The sequence below is a fragment of the Gopherus evgoodei genome, chromosome 4, assembly GCF_007399415.2.
Source record: "Gopherus evgoodei ecotype Sinaloan lineage chromosome 4, rGopEvg1_v1.p, whole genome shotgun sequence".
NCBI classification, from domain to species: Eukaryota; Metazoa; Chordata; order Testudines; family Testudinidae; genus Gopherus; species Gopherus evgoodei.
In genome coordinates, this window is record NC_044325.1 from 150,469,775 (window position 1) to 150,482,611 (window position 12,837).

Below are 12,837 nucleotides of genomic sequence, written 5' to 3' on the forward strand. Positions count from 1 at the left end.
TCACAGGAGCCAGGATAAGAAGAACCAACAATTTCATCTTCTAGGCCCTTCACCTCTCTTGTGCTATGGAGATGTCTGCTCCACATTGTTGCCAGCTTGGATCACCAATTTCTCCAATATTCCAACAAATAACTTCACACTTCCCCTTAACCATCAAATGAGCTCCCTGTAAACATCTTGAGCATTTTTCCTTCAACTCTCTCCTTAAAGCTCACCTGTGCTGTAATGCGTACAGCACCCGTAGCTGGCATCCTGTAACTGCTCTTTGTGATCATTTCCTTGTTTCCCCACCCTTCCTGTCAGTTGTACTCAGCTGTTGTCTCATCTTATATTTAGAGTGGTAGACTTGTTCTGTGTTTATATAGCACCTTGGCCCTCATCTATGACTGGCTGCTACTGCATTAAAAGTGGGCAGTGGTTTTTACTGGGTATGAAGCCAGGAATTTGCCACTGGAAGGGAAAACCATGACAAGGAACTGCTGCTAGTTGGTGGAACTTCAGGGTAAGAGAGGGGAGAAACAAGTTTGCAAATAGAAAAGGCAGGGAGGAAGAATGTAATGCTGGAGACTGCATAGCAGGAGAGAGAGAGGAAAGGATTGTGGGATTTTAAGCACACAGGAGGAGAAGTTCGTGAATTTTTGATTGAGGAATTTGGGTTGTCCTGACCTCTCTAGCCAGGAGGTGGCATTGTTGATTAAACCCATATAGTGACTTCCTGTGTCAAAGCAATAGTGCTCCACTGACTATATGATTCAGTTATCAAAGAGTGAATTAGTAGGGAAGGGACAGACCTAAATTTCCAAGTTTAAGTAGCACACTGTGATCTGAGTTAATGGCATGCACGCACACACACTCAAGCTTTCACTTGTTCTAAGGATCAAAACTTTCTTTACAGGTCAGGACCAGTTGCTTAAGCAGATGCACATTCCAGTTGCCAGAGGTGTGAAAACCTCGTGTGTCCTGGGATTGCATCAGAACTACTGCCTCAGAGGTGCACATTCTGCATCTCCCCTCCTGTGATCACCAGTCCCTTTAACTTTCTGGAAGTGCTTTGGGCCAGTGGGGGGTGGGAAATAAAACAGGACATGCCATGCAACTGTTACAAGAGGACCTCATGGCTGGGATATGCATGATGCTGTGAAGACAAACCAAGGCTAAGAGGAGCATTTTGTGTCCCATAAGCCTGTGGGATGGAACGTCAGTCAGTCAGGTGTTTTCCTTGCTCCTGCCCCTTGCACGATAGTTGGAGCTCAGCCAGCTCACGTGGTAGAACACCAGCATTAGAGAAGGAGGCTGGCTTTACCTGTGCTATGACTCAGGACATCTGGTTCAATTCCTGGCTCTGCTGCAGGTCACCTGTATGACCTCAGGCAAGTCATTTAGCATCTCTGGGTCTCAGTTACCCTCTGTAAAAAGAGAATAATAATCCTCCCGTTGTCTCTTGTCCATTTAAACTGTGACTGCTTTAGTGCAGAGACTCTCTGCTATATGCATGTCTGTCTTACCTAACTGTCTCCTACCTCCTGATCATTACCTCATCTAACTTCATATGCCCCAGCAGGGGCCCTGCATATTAGTCTTCATAAAAATGCCATGCTGGGGCAGACCAAAGGTCCATCTAGCTCAACAGCCTGTCTTCCAACAGCGGCCAGTGCCAGGTGCCCCAAGGGGAATGAACAGAACAGGTAATCAAGTGATCCATCCCCTGTGGCCCATTCGCAGCTTCTGGCAAAGAGAGTCTGATTGCCTGGAACAACTTCCCCTCTTGAGAGAGAGTTTAAATTGCTGTAGTCCTTTTGATTTCTGGGGTGTTCTGGTTTTGTCTTGTCATGCCATTGTCTCTTAACAACATGCAGGTGTTTGCAGAGAATAGTGAGCTATTCCTTCCTCCTCCTTTTTCTTTACAGCTCACCTGAGCTGTTTGGCATCCTGCTTGGAGTATAAGGTGGGAGCAAGGAGATAACCTAGATGCTGGGCTGGTGCTGGGCTCTATCATGGTGGCACTGGGACGGGGGGTCACACCCACTGACAATGGGATGGTGGTGGGGCTGGACCATGGACTCATTGGGATGGGGTGTGTTGCACGGGCTGGGGGTGAACTGTACCATGGGGTCACACTCCCTAGACACTGGGATGGGCTATCCCATGGTTTCACTGGGTGGGGGAGGATCAATTCCCGCCGCTGTTTTTTTAATTGCTTTAAATAGAGCCCCTCCCCCAATCATCAATCTAACCAGAGGGGCGAGTTCTTTAAGGCGATCTGCCGGATCAGCCACTGGCAGTGCACGTTGTATCATGCTAGGCGGGAGTGAGCACTGATTGGACAGGGAGTTTGTCAATCAGCGTGGCCGGGTACGAATGTGGCCTCTGCAACCGAATGGGTCCCGAGCACGCGCCGAAAATCCCATCGCGCAATGGTCCGCTCCTCCCTGATTGCGAGAGGCTGTGGCGCACGCGCAGAGCGATGACGTGGTTGTCCACCTCTCTGGGCATGTGCAACGGCTCTTCCTTCTCTCGCGCTCTCCAATCAGCTACTGGCAGTATTCCGACGGGCGCGCGACCTGGCGACGGCCGCTCGGTGGGGGGGAGGACAGGGCGGAGCGCGCGCCTTGGGACCAACCGGCGAGCGGAGCGCGCGCCCGAATGGGCTCGGGAGCGCGCGCTTCCTCCCTGCTGCCTGGACGCGCCTCTCACCCAGGGAGCCGGGCCGGGCGCAGGCGGAGGGAGCGACTGTGCGGTGCGGGTGAGTGCGGGCCGGGCCGGGCCGGGCCCATCTCCACGGGCAGGGCGGGGAGCCGGGGCCCTCACGCGCCGCGGGGAGGCCGGGCCTCGCTCAGGGCCTAGCCGCCCCCGGCATCGGGCACTGGCCCAGAGAGAGAGAGAGAGAGAGAGAGAGAGACCGACCCCTCCCCCCTGCGCTCCCGCGCGGCCTGACCCCCCCCCAGTTCCCCCCTCTCACCGGCCCCCCCGCAGCGCGCGCAGGATCCAGCACCCCCGCACTGCCCCTCCCCCAGGCCCCTCCAGCGCCCCCACCTGCACAGAGCCCGTGTCCCCCTCCCCCTCCCCCCAGACCCCTCAACCCCCTTCCTCCAGCGCCCCCACCTGCACAGAGCCCGTGTCCCCCTGCCCCTCCCCCCAGACCCCTCAACCCTCCACGCTGCCCCCTTCGTCCAGCACCCCCACCTGCACAGAGCCCGTGTCCCCCAGTGCTCCTCTCCCCAGACCCCCAACCCCCCACTGCCCCCTTCCTCCAGCACCCCCGCATTGCCCCTCCCCTCAGACCCCTCAACCCCCCCCGTGCCCCCTTCCTCCAGCGCCCCCACCTGCACAGAGCCTGTGTCCCCCACTGCCCCTCCCCCCTGACCCCTCAACCTCCATATTCCTCTCAGCACTCAGTGCCCATGTCCCAGGCTGCCTCTCCCCTTCAACCCCCGCACTGCCCCTCCCCATACAGACACCGTCTCAGCACCCCTGCCCCAAGCCTGTTCCTCTTCCCACAGAGACATGTCCCACCTTACACTGGTCTTCCTCCCCCAGAGACCCCTGCCTCCACACTGCTTCTCCCCCTGTTGGCACTCCCAGCACAGAGACCCCTCTCCCCACCACCCTTGCCCCACACTGCTCCTCCAGCTACAGAGAGACATCCCTCAGCACCCACAGACCCTTCCTGCATACTGATCCTCCCCCTATGGAGACACTCCACAGCACCCAAAGACTCCTCTCCCTTCAGCACCCCATCCACCACAGTGCGTCTCCCCTACAGACAACCCCAGCATTCACAGATGCCTCTTCCCTAGTACCTCCACCCTGCCCCTCCCTACACAGAGATCTCTTCAGCACCTACACACCCTTCCCCAAACCAGGAGACAGCCCCACTCCTGTAGAGCCCTCCCCCTAAAGAGACACCCCATAACACCCACAGAGTCCTCTGCCAAACTGCCCCTCTTCCTAAAGAGACCCCCACAGACCCTTGCCCCTATGGCCCCATAGATTCCTCCACCACAGAGACGCCTCTCAGCACCCCTACCTCTCCCGAGATCTGGTCTCCCACAGAAGCCCTTTCGTTGTGTGTGATCTGGAGACCCCTGGTTCCGTTCCCTCCCCTCATGCGTGACTCCCTTCCCCCGCAGAGATTCTTTTCCCCATATATGACCTCCCCCCGCTCATCATATCCTGTGTGTGAACCCCATTCAGAATGATTCTCCTGCTGATTCTCTCCACCCTGCAGCCCTCCTTCCTTGTATTGAATTCCGTCACCCATGTGCAACCCTCCCTTCCCCATCCCACTTTACTCTGGTGTGAACCCTTACCATCTTTTGAGTCTGCCTTTGCCACTATAACCCCACTTGTGATCCCGAATTAATTCATTTCCCTGGCTTTACATCTCTATTCTCTAGCCAGCACATGCAATTAGGTTCCCATCCCGTCTGTATTTCCACTCCTGTTGCCTCCATCCCTGGATTGTATCCATGTTCCCTGGTGTGCTGCCGCTCTTCACCGCCCCTTCTCCCCTCTTGGGTAATTTGTTGTTCTCCCTGCTGCCTGGACGCGCCTCTCACACAGGGAACCGGGCTGGGTGCAGGCGGAGGGAGCGAATGTGCGGTGCGGGTGAGTGCGGGCCAGGCTGGGCCCATCTCCATGGGCAGGGCTGGGAGCCGGGGCCCTCATGCGCTGCGGGGAGCCGGGGCAAAGCGCCTCGGGGAGGCCGGGCCTCACTCTGGGCCTAGCCGCCCCCGGCATCGGGCACTGGCCCAGAGAGAGAGAGAGACCGACCCCTCCCCCCTGCGCTCCCACGCGGCCTGACCCCCCCCCCAGCTCCCCCCTCTCACCGCCCCCCCGCAGCGCGCGCAGGATCCAGCACCCCCGCACTGCCCCTCCCCCAGGCCCCTCCAGCGCCCCCACCTGCACAGAGCCCGTGTCCCCCCTGCCCATCCCCCCACATGGTCTCCTTGTTGTTTTTGCTGATACAGACTAACATGGTTCCCACCCTGAAACAATGTTCACTTGTGCAAGTCCTGTTTCCAGATCTTGGAATCCCCATTTCCCTGAATTAAATTCTTCCCCCACTGGATTACAGTGCCTCCCCTGCATGATACCTGTTTTCTCTCTCTTGGAGCCCCCCTACCCTTTACATGAAAAGAAAGGGTGTTATTTTAGGATTTGGAGACCCAAGTTCAGTTCCCAGCTCCGTCCCAGACTCCCTGGTGACCATGGGTGAGTCACTTAGCCTCTCTGTGCTTCAATTCTCATCTGTAAAATGGCGGTAATAGCACTTCCCTACCTCACAGAGGTATTATGAGGTGTACTATGGTGATGGGGGGCCAGATAATAGGGTACTCAGACAGCAAGTATGAAAAATTGGGGCAGAATCTGGTGCGTAATAGACGCCTATATAAGAAAAAGCCCCAAATATCGGTACTGTCCCTATAAAATCGGGACATCTGGTCATCCTACCAGATAAGTACCTAAAATAGACTTTTCAGATAGTTGCCCTGTATTATATGCCCATAGATCAGAAAAGTTACCACTCATCCACCTGAGTAAATGTCAGTTGCATCCACTTCCAAATTTATTTACCCCAATATAGATTATAATTACAGCCCCGAAAGGAACCTACAGTTCACCTCATTCTAATAAACTCAGGCTAATGACCCCTTCCTGGGTAAATCTGGGTTGGGGGGGGGGGAGAGATTTTTTTTTTTTTAAGTTACTTGTCCAAGGACAGCTTGAACCTCGACTGAGGTAGTTTTCTATTGCTGGTGGGATATTTTTGTATAATGACATGTATATTTTGTCAAAGATTAACATCTGAGCTGAGATGCACTGGCTGTTATGTGCCGCTATGATTGAAAATTTAGCATCTCAACTTTGTTCACAGGCTGCTTCTGTTTTATGCTGCACTTCGGGTACAGTGCAGCATGGATCAGTCACACACACAAGCATTTTCCAGCATGCACTATGGATGCCATCAAATGGGGCAATGAACTAACTGGCAGGCACGTTAGTTTTGTGCTGCTGTTTGGTAGCATTTACAAAATAACTGAAAAATTACTCCTCAAGGGAACTATGTGTAAAATCCAAATTATTCCTTGCTCTGAATATTGCCTCCCCATCTCTGTAAATCTAAATTATGCCCTGCTCTGTGTCACCCCTTCTCTGTGTAAATCCAAATGACACCCTGCCCTGTATATTACTGCCCTGTCTAAATCCAAATTGCCTTCCTATATGAAATCTTGGAAGTCATTGTAGGTAGTTCTCTGAAAACATCCACTCAGTGTGCAGCGGTGGTCAAAAAAAGAACAGAATGTTGGGAATCATTAAGAAAGGGATAGACAATAAGAAAATATCATATTGCCTTTATATAAATCCATGGTATGCCCATATCTTGAGCACTGCATGCAGATGTGGTCGCTTCATATCAAAAAAGATATATTAGAATTGGAAAAGGTTCAGAAAAGGGCAACAAAAATGATCGGGGTATGAAACAGCTGCCATATGAGGAGAGATTAATAAAACTGGGACTTTTCAGCTTGGAAAAGAGATGAGTAATGGGGGATATGATGGAGGTCTATAAAATAATGACTGGTGTGGAGAAATTAAATAAGGAAATGTTATTTATTCCTCATAACACAAGAACTAGGGGGTCACCAAATGAAATTAATAAGCAGCAGGTTTAAAACAAACAAATGGAAATGTTTTTACACACAACGCCCAGTCAGCCTGTGGAACTCTTTGCCAAAGGATGTGGTGAAGGCCAAGACTATAACAGCTTTCCAAAAAAGAACTAGAAAAGTTCATGGAGGATATATCCATCAGTGGCTATTAGCCAGGATGGACAGGGATGGTGTCCCTAGGCTCTGTGCCAGAAGCTGGGAATTGGTGACGGGATGGATCACTTGATAATTACCTGTTCTGCTCATTCCCTCTGGGGCACCTGTCATTGACCTCTGTCAGAAGACATGATACTGGGCTAGATGGGTCTTTGGCCTGACTTAGCATGGCCATTCTTATGCTGGGATGGGAGATTTACATGATGTTTTTAAATAGGCCAGTCCAGTGGCCAGTAAGACACAGCCAATCCAGACCAAGGCTCTCTCACTTCACCAGAAGAAGTACAACACTTCTGTTACAAAAGCCTTTGGTTTCCCGCTGGGAGAGATGCTAATGGGATCTGAAAGGAGTTCCAGACAGCACCTCTGCAGGGAAGGTCATCCATGAAACATAAGGCCCTTTGTTTTCAGTTTTTACCAAAAATTTCCCAGATTCTACAAAAGCTATTTATTTTTACCAATACCCACCTGAAATTTGGACCACTTTAGTACAATGTACATGAAATTCCTGATTATTTTAAGGAAATCTAATGCATTAGATCTAAGTGTATTTATGTTAATAATAAATTAGTCTTAAGTATAAATGTAAAGCAAAGTAATGGAAGATACACAATAACCTACACGTGCGTATATGTACTTGCTGTTAATGGGCAGTTCCTAAAATACACCACAGCATTAAACTGCTTTTACTTTCAATACTTTTACTTTTTTCTGTCCTTTCATCCCCTAATATTCATCTCGCTATTACCCAAAAAAGTGAAGTTATTTCTTTGCATTGATTTTCATACATATTACGTTTTTTATAATAAAAACTGAGAAGTTCCTGAGAAATTCTGAACAAAATAAAAACTGAAAATGAAGGGCCTTGACATTACAGTATCTGGGTAAGTGAAAGGCATCTTTTCATTAAAGACACATATATTATATAGATAGATTCAGATGTAACCTACAGATTAAAATTAACAAAATTAAATGCAAAATTGGTCCTGTATTAATGCAACTATAGGGTTGTACAGCTCAGAATCAGAGTCAGGAAATATAAATATTAAGATTCCTATAGCAACATTAACTTGGGCACACTGTTCATATGAAATATCTTTGTACTGAGTTAGCCTCCAGACAGGCCAATTAGGAATCAGGGCCCTGTTGGACTAGACACTGTAATTTAAATAACAAACAAAAAAATGCCCTTGTATCAAAGAGCTTATCATTTTAATCAATTTTCTTCTCCTATTTTTCTTAGAGAATATGTTAAAAAAAAACACCGACTAGAAAATATTATGCACAAGCTGTTAATATTGCCAGGGGTTGGGAGGAACAACTTTTATTTTTGCATTTCTTTATGTGCAGTGCCTACTATAAGACCTAAACTTTGCACCAGCGGTTGTTTTATGCATTTCATTTTCTATATTTTTTTTAAAGAGGAGGAAAAGGAGGGTTAAAAGTCTTACTCCAGAGGTAACAGACACAGTGTGCTGGCCTAGCTGCTGCTACTACTACTGTACTAGTAAACCCATATAGCCCTGCTTTCCAGCTGCAGATCTCAAAGTGCTTTACAAAGGAGAGCAAGTATTATCCCCATTTCACAGATGAGGCACATAGGTGAAATGTCTTGCCCAAGATGTCACAGTGACTCCAGTTGCAAAGTCAAGAATAAAACCCACATCTCCTGCCTCAGTCCTATCCACACAATCAAACTGCCTATCAGAAGCACCAATCACTGGCTGCAACAATGCACGTATGGACTATGCTTCCATAGAGGTGTGAACTCCCAGAAAACAGACCTTGTCCAGCTGAGGATTTAAAGGTGTGATGTTACACCTTCTAAAACTTTGGTTAGATCTAGCCACCTAACTCATTCTAACATCACACACCTTTAAATTCTAGTCTAGACCTAGTTACATTTTTTACTCTAGAAAAAATAATTTTAGGCCAAGATCAAACATAGAAAATTTCAGCCTCAAATGATACTGTTCAGGGACATTCACATGTGAGTGAAAACAGGAAGTTCTAGATGAAACTATTTACTACAAATAATCACCTGCAAGCAAACCTTGTAAATACAAAAGAGGCCTTTCCCCCTAAATCCACAAGTGATAGGGTGGGCTGGGTGAAGTTTAATATATTAAAATTTTATTTTGGGGTGTTTCTTCAAAGCAAGTATCAGAATACACAAAATATCGGAAAGCCATTCGGGAGTTTATATATACCCCACTACCTCGATATAACACTACCCAATATAACACAAATTTGAATATAATGCAGTAAAGCAGCACTCTGGGCCAGGGGGGCTGCACATTCCAGTGGATCAAAGCAAGTTCAGTATAACACGGTTTCACCTATAATGCGGTAAGAGTTTTTGGCTCCCAAGGACAGCGTTATATTGAGGTAGAGGTGTGTATGTATATATAACTCCTAAATATAATATAATATGATAAAATATATATGTATATATATAAGCTCCCAGATGGCTTACCAATATTTTGTGTATTCTGATAATATGAAGAGCTTCACAGCTCATGGGTAACACTCATCCTAAACTCATGCCAATAAAACCTTTTTCTTATTTAAGAACAGCCAAACTGGGTCAGACCAATGATTCATCTAGCTGACTATACTGTCCTCAGATTGTGGCCATTTATTCAGAGGAAATAAAACGAACAGGGCAGTTATCAAGTGAGCCATTCCCTGACATCTGGTCCCAGCATCTGGCAATCAAAGGCTTAACCACCTTGGTTAATAGCCATTGATGGACCTATCCTATATTAACTTATCTAATTGTTTTTTGAATCCAGTTATAGTTTTGGCCTTTATGACATCCCTTGGCAATGTGTTCCACAGGTTGACAGTGGATTTCTTTTGTTTGTTTTAAACATGGTGCCTGTTGATTTCATCAGGTGACCTCTGGTTCTTGTGTCATGTAAAGGGGTAAATAACACTTACCTATTCACTTTCTCCACACCATTCATGATTTTATAGATCTCTAATATATTCCTCCCTTAGTCCTCTCTGTTCCAAGCTGAACAGTGTCCCAGTCTTTTTTACCTCTTTCATATGGAAGCTGTTTCATACCCCTAATCATTTTTGTTGCCCTTCTCTGTATCTTTTACAATTCTTATATATATATTTGAGAGAGGCAACCAGAACTGCATGCAGTATTCAAGGTGTGGGCGTACCATGGATTTATATAGTGGCAGTATGATATTTTTTGTCTTATTATCTATCTCTTTCTTAATGGTTCCTCACATTCTGTTAGCATTTTTTGACTGCCGCTGCACATTGAGCAGATGTTTTCAGAGAACTGTCCATGACTTCAAGATCTCTTTCTTGTGAGGTAACAGCTAATTTAGACCCCATCGTTTTATATGTATAGTTGAGATTATATTTTCCAATGTGCATTATTTTGCATTTATCAACATTGAACTTAATTTGCCATTTTGTTGCCCAGTCACTCAGTTTTGAGAGATCCTTTAGTAGCTCTTCGCAGTCTGTCAGTAAAGATCCCTGGGGGGGCACCACTGTTTACCTCTCTTCATTCTGAAAACAGACCATTTATTCCTACACTGTGTTTCCTGTCTTTTAACCGGTTTTATCAATCCATGAGAGGACCTTCTCTCTTATCCCATGACAGCTTACTTTGCTTAAGAGCCTTTGGTGAGGGACTTGGTGAAAGGCTTTCTGAAAATCTAAGTACACTATATCCACTGGATCCTCCTTGTTCACACACTTGTTGACCCCCTCAAAGAATTCTAGTAGATTGGTGAGCCATGATTTCCCTTTACGAAACCATGTTGACTCTTCCCCAACAAATTATGTTCATTTATGTGTCTTACAATTTTGTTCTTTACTAGAGTTTCAACTGGTTTGCCCAGTACTGAAGTCAGGCTTACTGACTTGTAATTGCCGGGATCATGTCTGGAGCCTTTTTTAAAAATTGGTGTCACATTAGCTATCCTTCAGTCATCTGGTACAGAAGCTGATTTAAATGATAGGTTACAGACTCCAGTTAGTAGTTCTGCAGTTTCACATTTGAGTTCCTTCAGAACTCTTGGGTGAATGCCATCTGGTCCTGGTGACTTATTACTAAGGCTGTGAATTCGTCACGAAAGTCACAGATTCCGTGACTTTCCGTGACTTCAGCAGCCAGTGTGCCTGACATCCCTCTTGCTCAGCTCCTAGGTGGAGGTGTGGCCAGGTAGCTCTGAGCGCTGCCTCTGCTTGCAGGCACTGCCCCCGCAGCTCCCATTAGCCAGAGTTCCCCGCCAATGGGAGCTGCAAAGCTGGCTCTCTGGGCAGGGGCAGTGCACAGAGCTGCCTGGCCATGCCTCTGTCAGGAGCTGAGTGAGGGGGATATCACCGCTTCTGGGGAGCACGGAGCCAGGTAGGGAACCTGCTGGCTCTGCCAATCTCCCCCTCCCACCCCCCATAGCACCAGTTGGGATCCCGGCCGGGCTGCAAGCTGCTGCCTGCCCGCCTTCCACCCAGCACCAGCAGGGGTCATGGACTGCCCCCACCCCCTGCCCTAGCTTCCACGGTGCCCCGCCCTCTCTCCCCCCACCCTCCGGGCTGCCCTCCCAGCATCTGCGGACCCACCCAGGCTGCTCTCCCCCCAGATTTAGTCAGGGGTATATAGTAGAAGTCATGGACAGGCCACAGGCCTTGAATTTTAGTTTACTGTCCATAACCTGTCCATGACTTTTACTAAAAATACCCATGACTAAAATGTAGCTTTACTTATTACTGTTTAGTTTATCATTTTATTCCAAAACCTCCTCTAATGACACCTCAATCTGGGACAGTTCCTCACATTTCTCACTTAAAAAGATTGGCTCAGGTTTGGGAATCTTCCTCACAACCTCAGCCGTGAAGATAGATGCAAAGAATTTCTTTAGTTTCTCTGCAGTGGCCTTATTGTCCTTGAGTACTTTTAGCATCTCGATCATCCAGTGACTCTACTGGTTGTTTAGCAGGTTTCCTGCTTCCGATGTACTTAAACATATTTTGCTATTACTTTTTGAGTCTTTGGCTAGCTGTTCTTCAAATTCTTTTTTGGCGTCCTAATTATATTTTTACACTTCATTTGCCAGAGTTTATGCTCCTTTCTATTTTATTCACTAGGATTTAACTTCCACTTTTTAAAGGATGCCTTTTTGCCTCTCATTATTTTTTTTTTACTTTGTTTAGTCACTGGTGACACTCTTTCGTTCTCTTACGTTTTTTAATTTGGGGTATGCGTATAAGTTGAGTCTCTATTATGGTGTCTTTAAAAAGTTTCCCTGTGGCTTGCAGGGATTTCACTTTTAGCCCTGTACCTTTTAATTTCTGTTTAACTAACCTCCTCATTTTTGTATAGTTCCCCTTTCTGAAATTAAATGCTACAGTGTTGGGCTGCTGTAGTATTTTCCCTGCCACAGGGGTGTAAAATTTAATTATATTATGGTCACTATTACCAAACAGTCCAGCTGTATTCACCTCGTGGACCAGATCCTATTGATTTAGGACTAAATCAAGAATTGTCACTCCTCTTGTTGGAGGACTAGCTACTCCAAGAAGCTGTCATTTAAGGTGTAAAGAAACTTTACCTCTGCATCCTGTCCTGAGGTGTCGTACCCAGTCAATATTGGGACAGTTGAAATTCTTAAGTTTGGATGACGAATTTAAAAAGGGAATAGGGTCAATTATGTGACTATCTTCTTTATTTTAATAAAATTATCAATTCAGGTGCCAGTGGAAGGGAGAGGCTGATCTCCTGGGCTGGCCAGTGCATCTCTATTCAGAAATGGAAGAAATGTAACAGGCTTGTCATGGGGTACAAAGGCAGAGGATAGTGAAGAGTGCAGTTTGGAGGTTTAACTTCTCCAAATGAGTTGTAGATTTACACTAACCAAGGGTAGACTGGATGGCTGAGGGGGTTGGGAATTGGGTACAGGGCCTTTCCTCTGTAAGCTGCTGTTTTGGATATGTTCTTGGGATAGTAGTTACAAAACACCCTTGCCCTATTATTTAC

General features: G+C 47.1%; 1 protein-coding gene across 4 annotated transcripts in view; it reads left to right on the plus strand.

Moving 5' to 3' along the window:
* Nucleotides 1–12,837, plus strand: part of ZDHHC5 (zinc finger DHHC-type containing 5) — a 45,303-nt gene that overhangs the window by 519 nt on the left and 31,947 nt on the right. The window contains exon 2 of one of the 4 annotated variants that reach the window (XM_030561876.1): nt 1,908–1,945. The exons of 1 other annotated variant lie outside the window; for it this stretch is intronic. The gene's annotated coding sequence lies outside the window, so the exon portion shown is untranslated. Of the gene's footprint in view, nt 1–1,907; nt 1,946–2,602; nt 2,744–3,620; nt 4,609–12,837 lie in introns of those variants that run through there. 2 more of the 4 variants (XM_030561875.1, XM_030561878.1) reach the window with 2 other exon arrangements.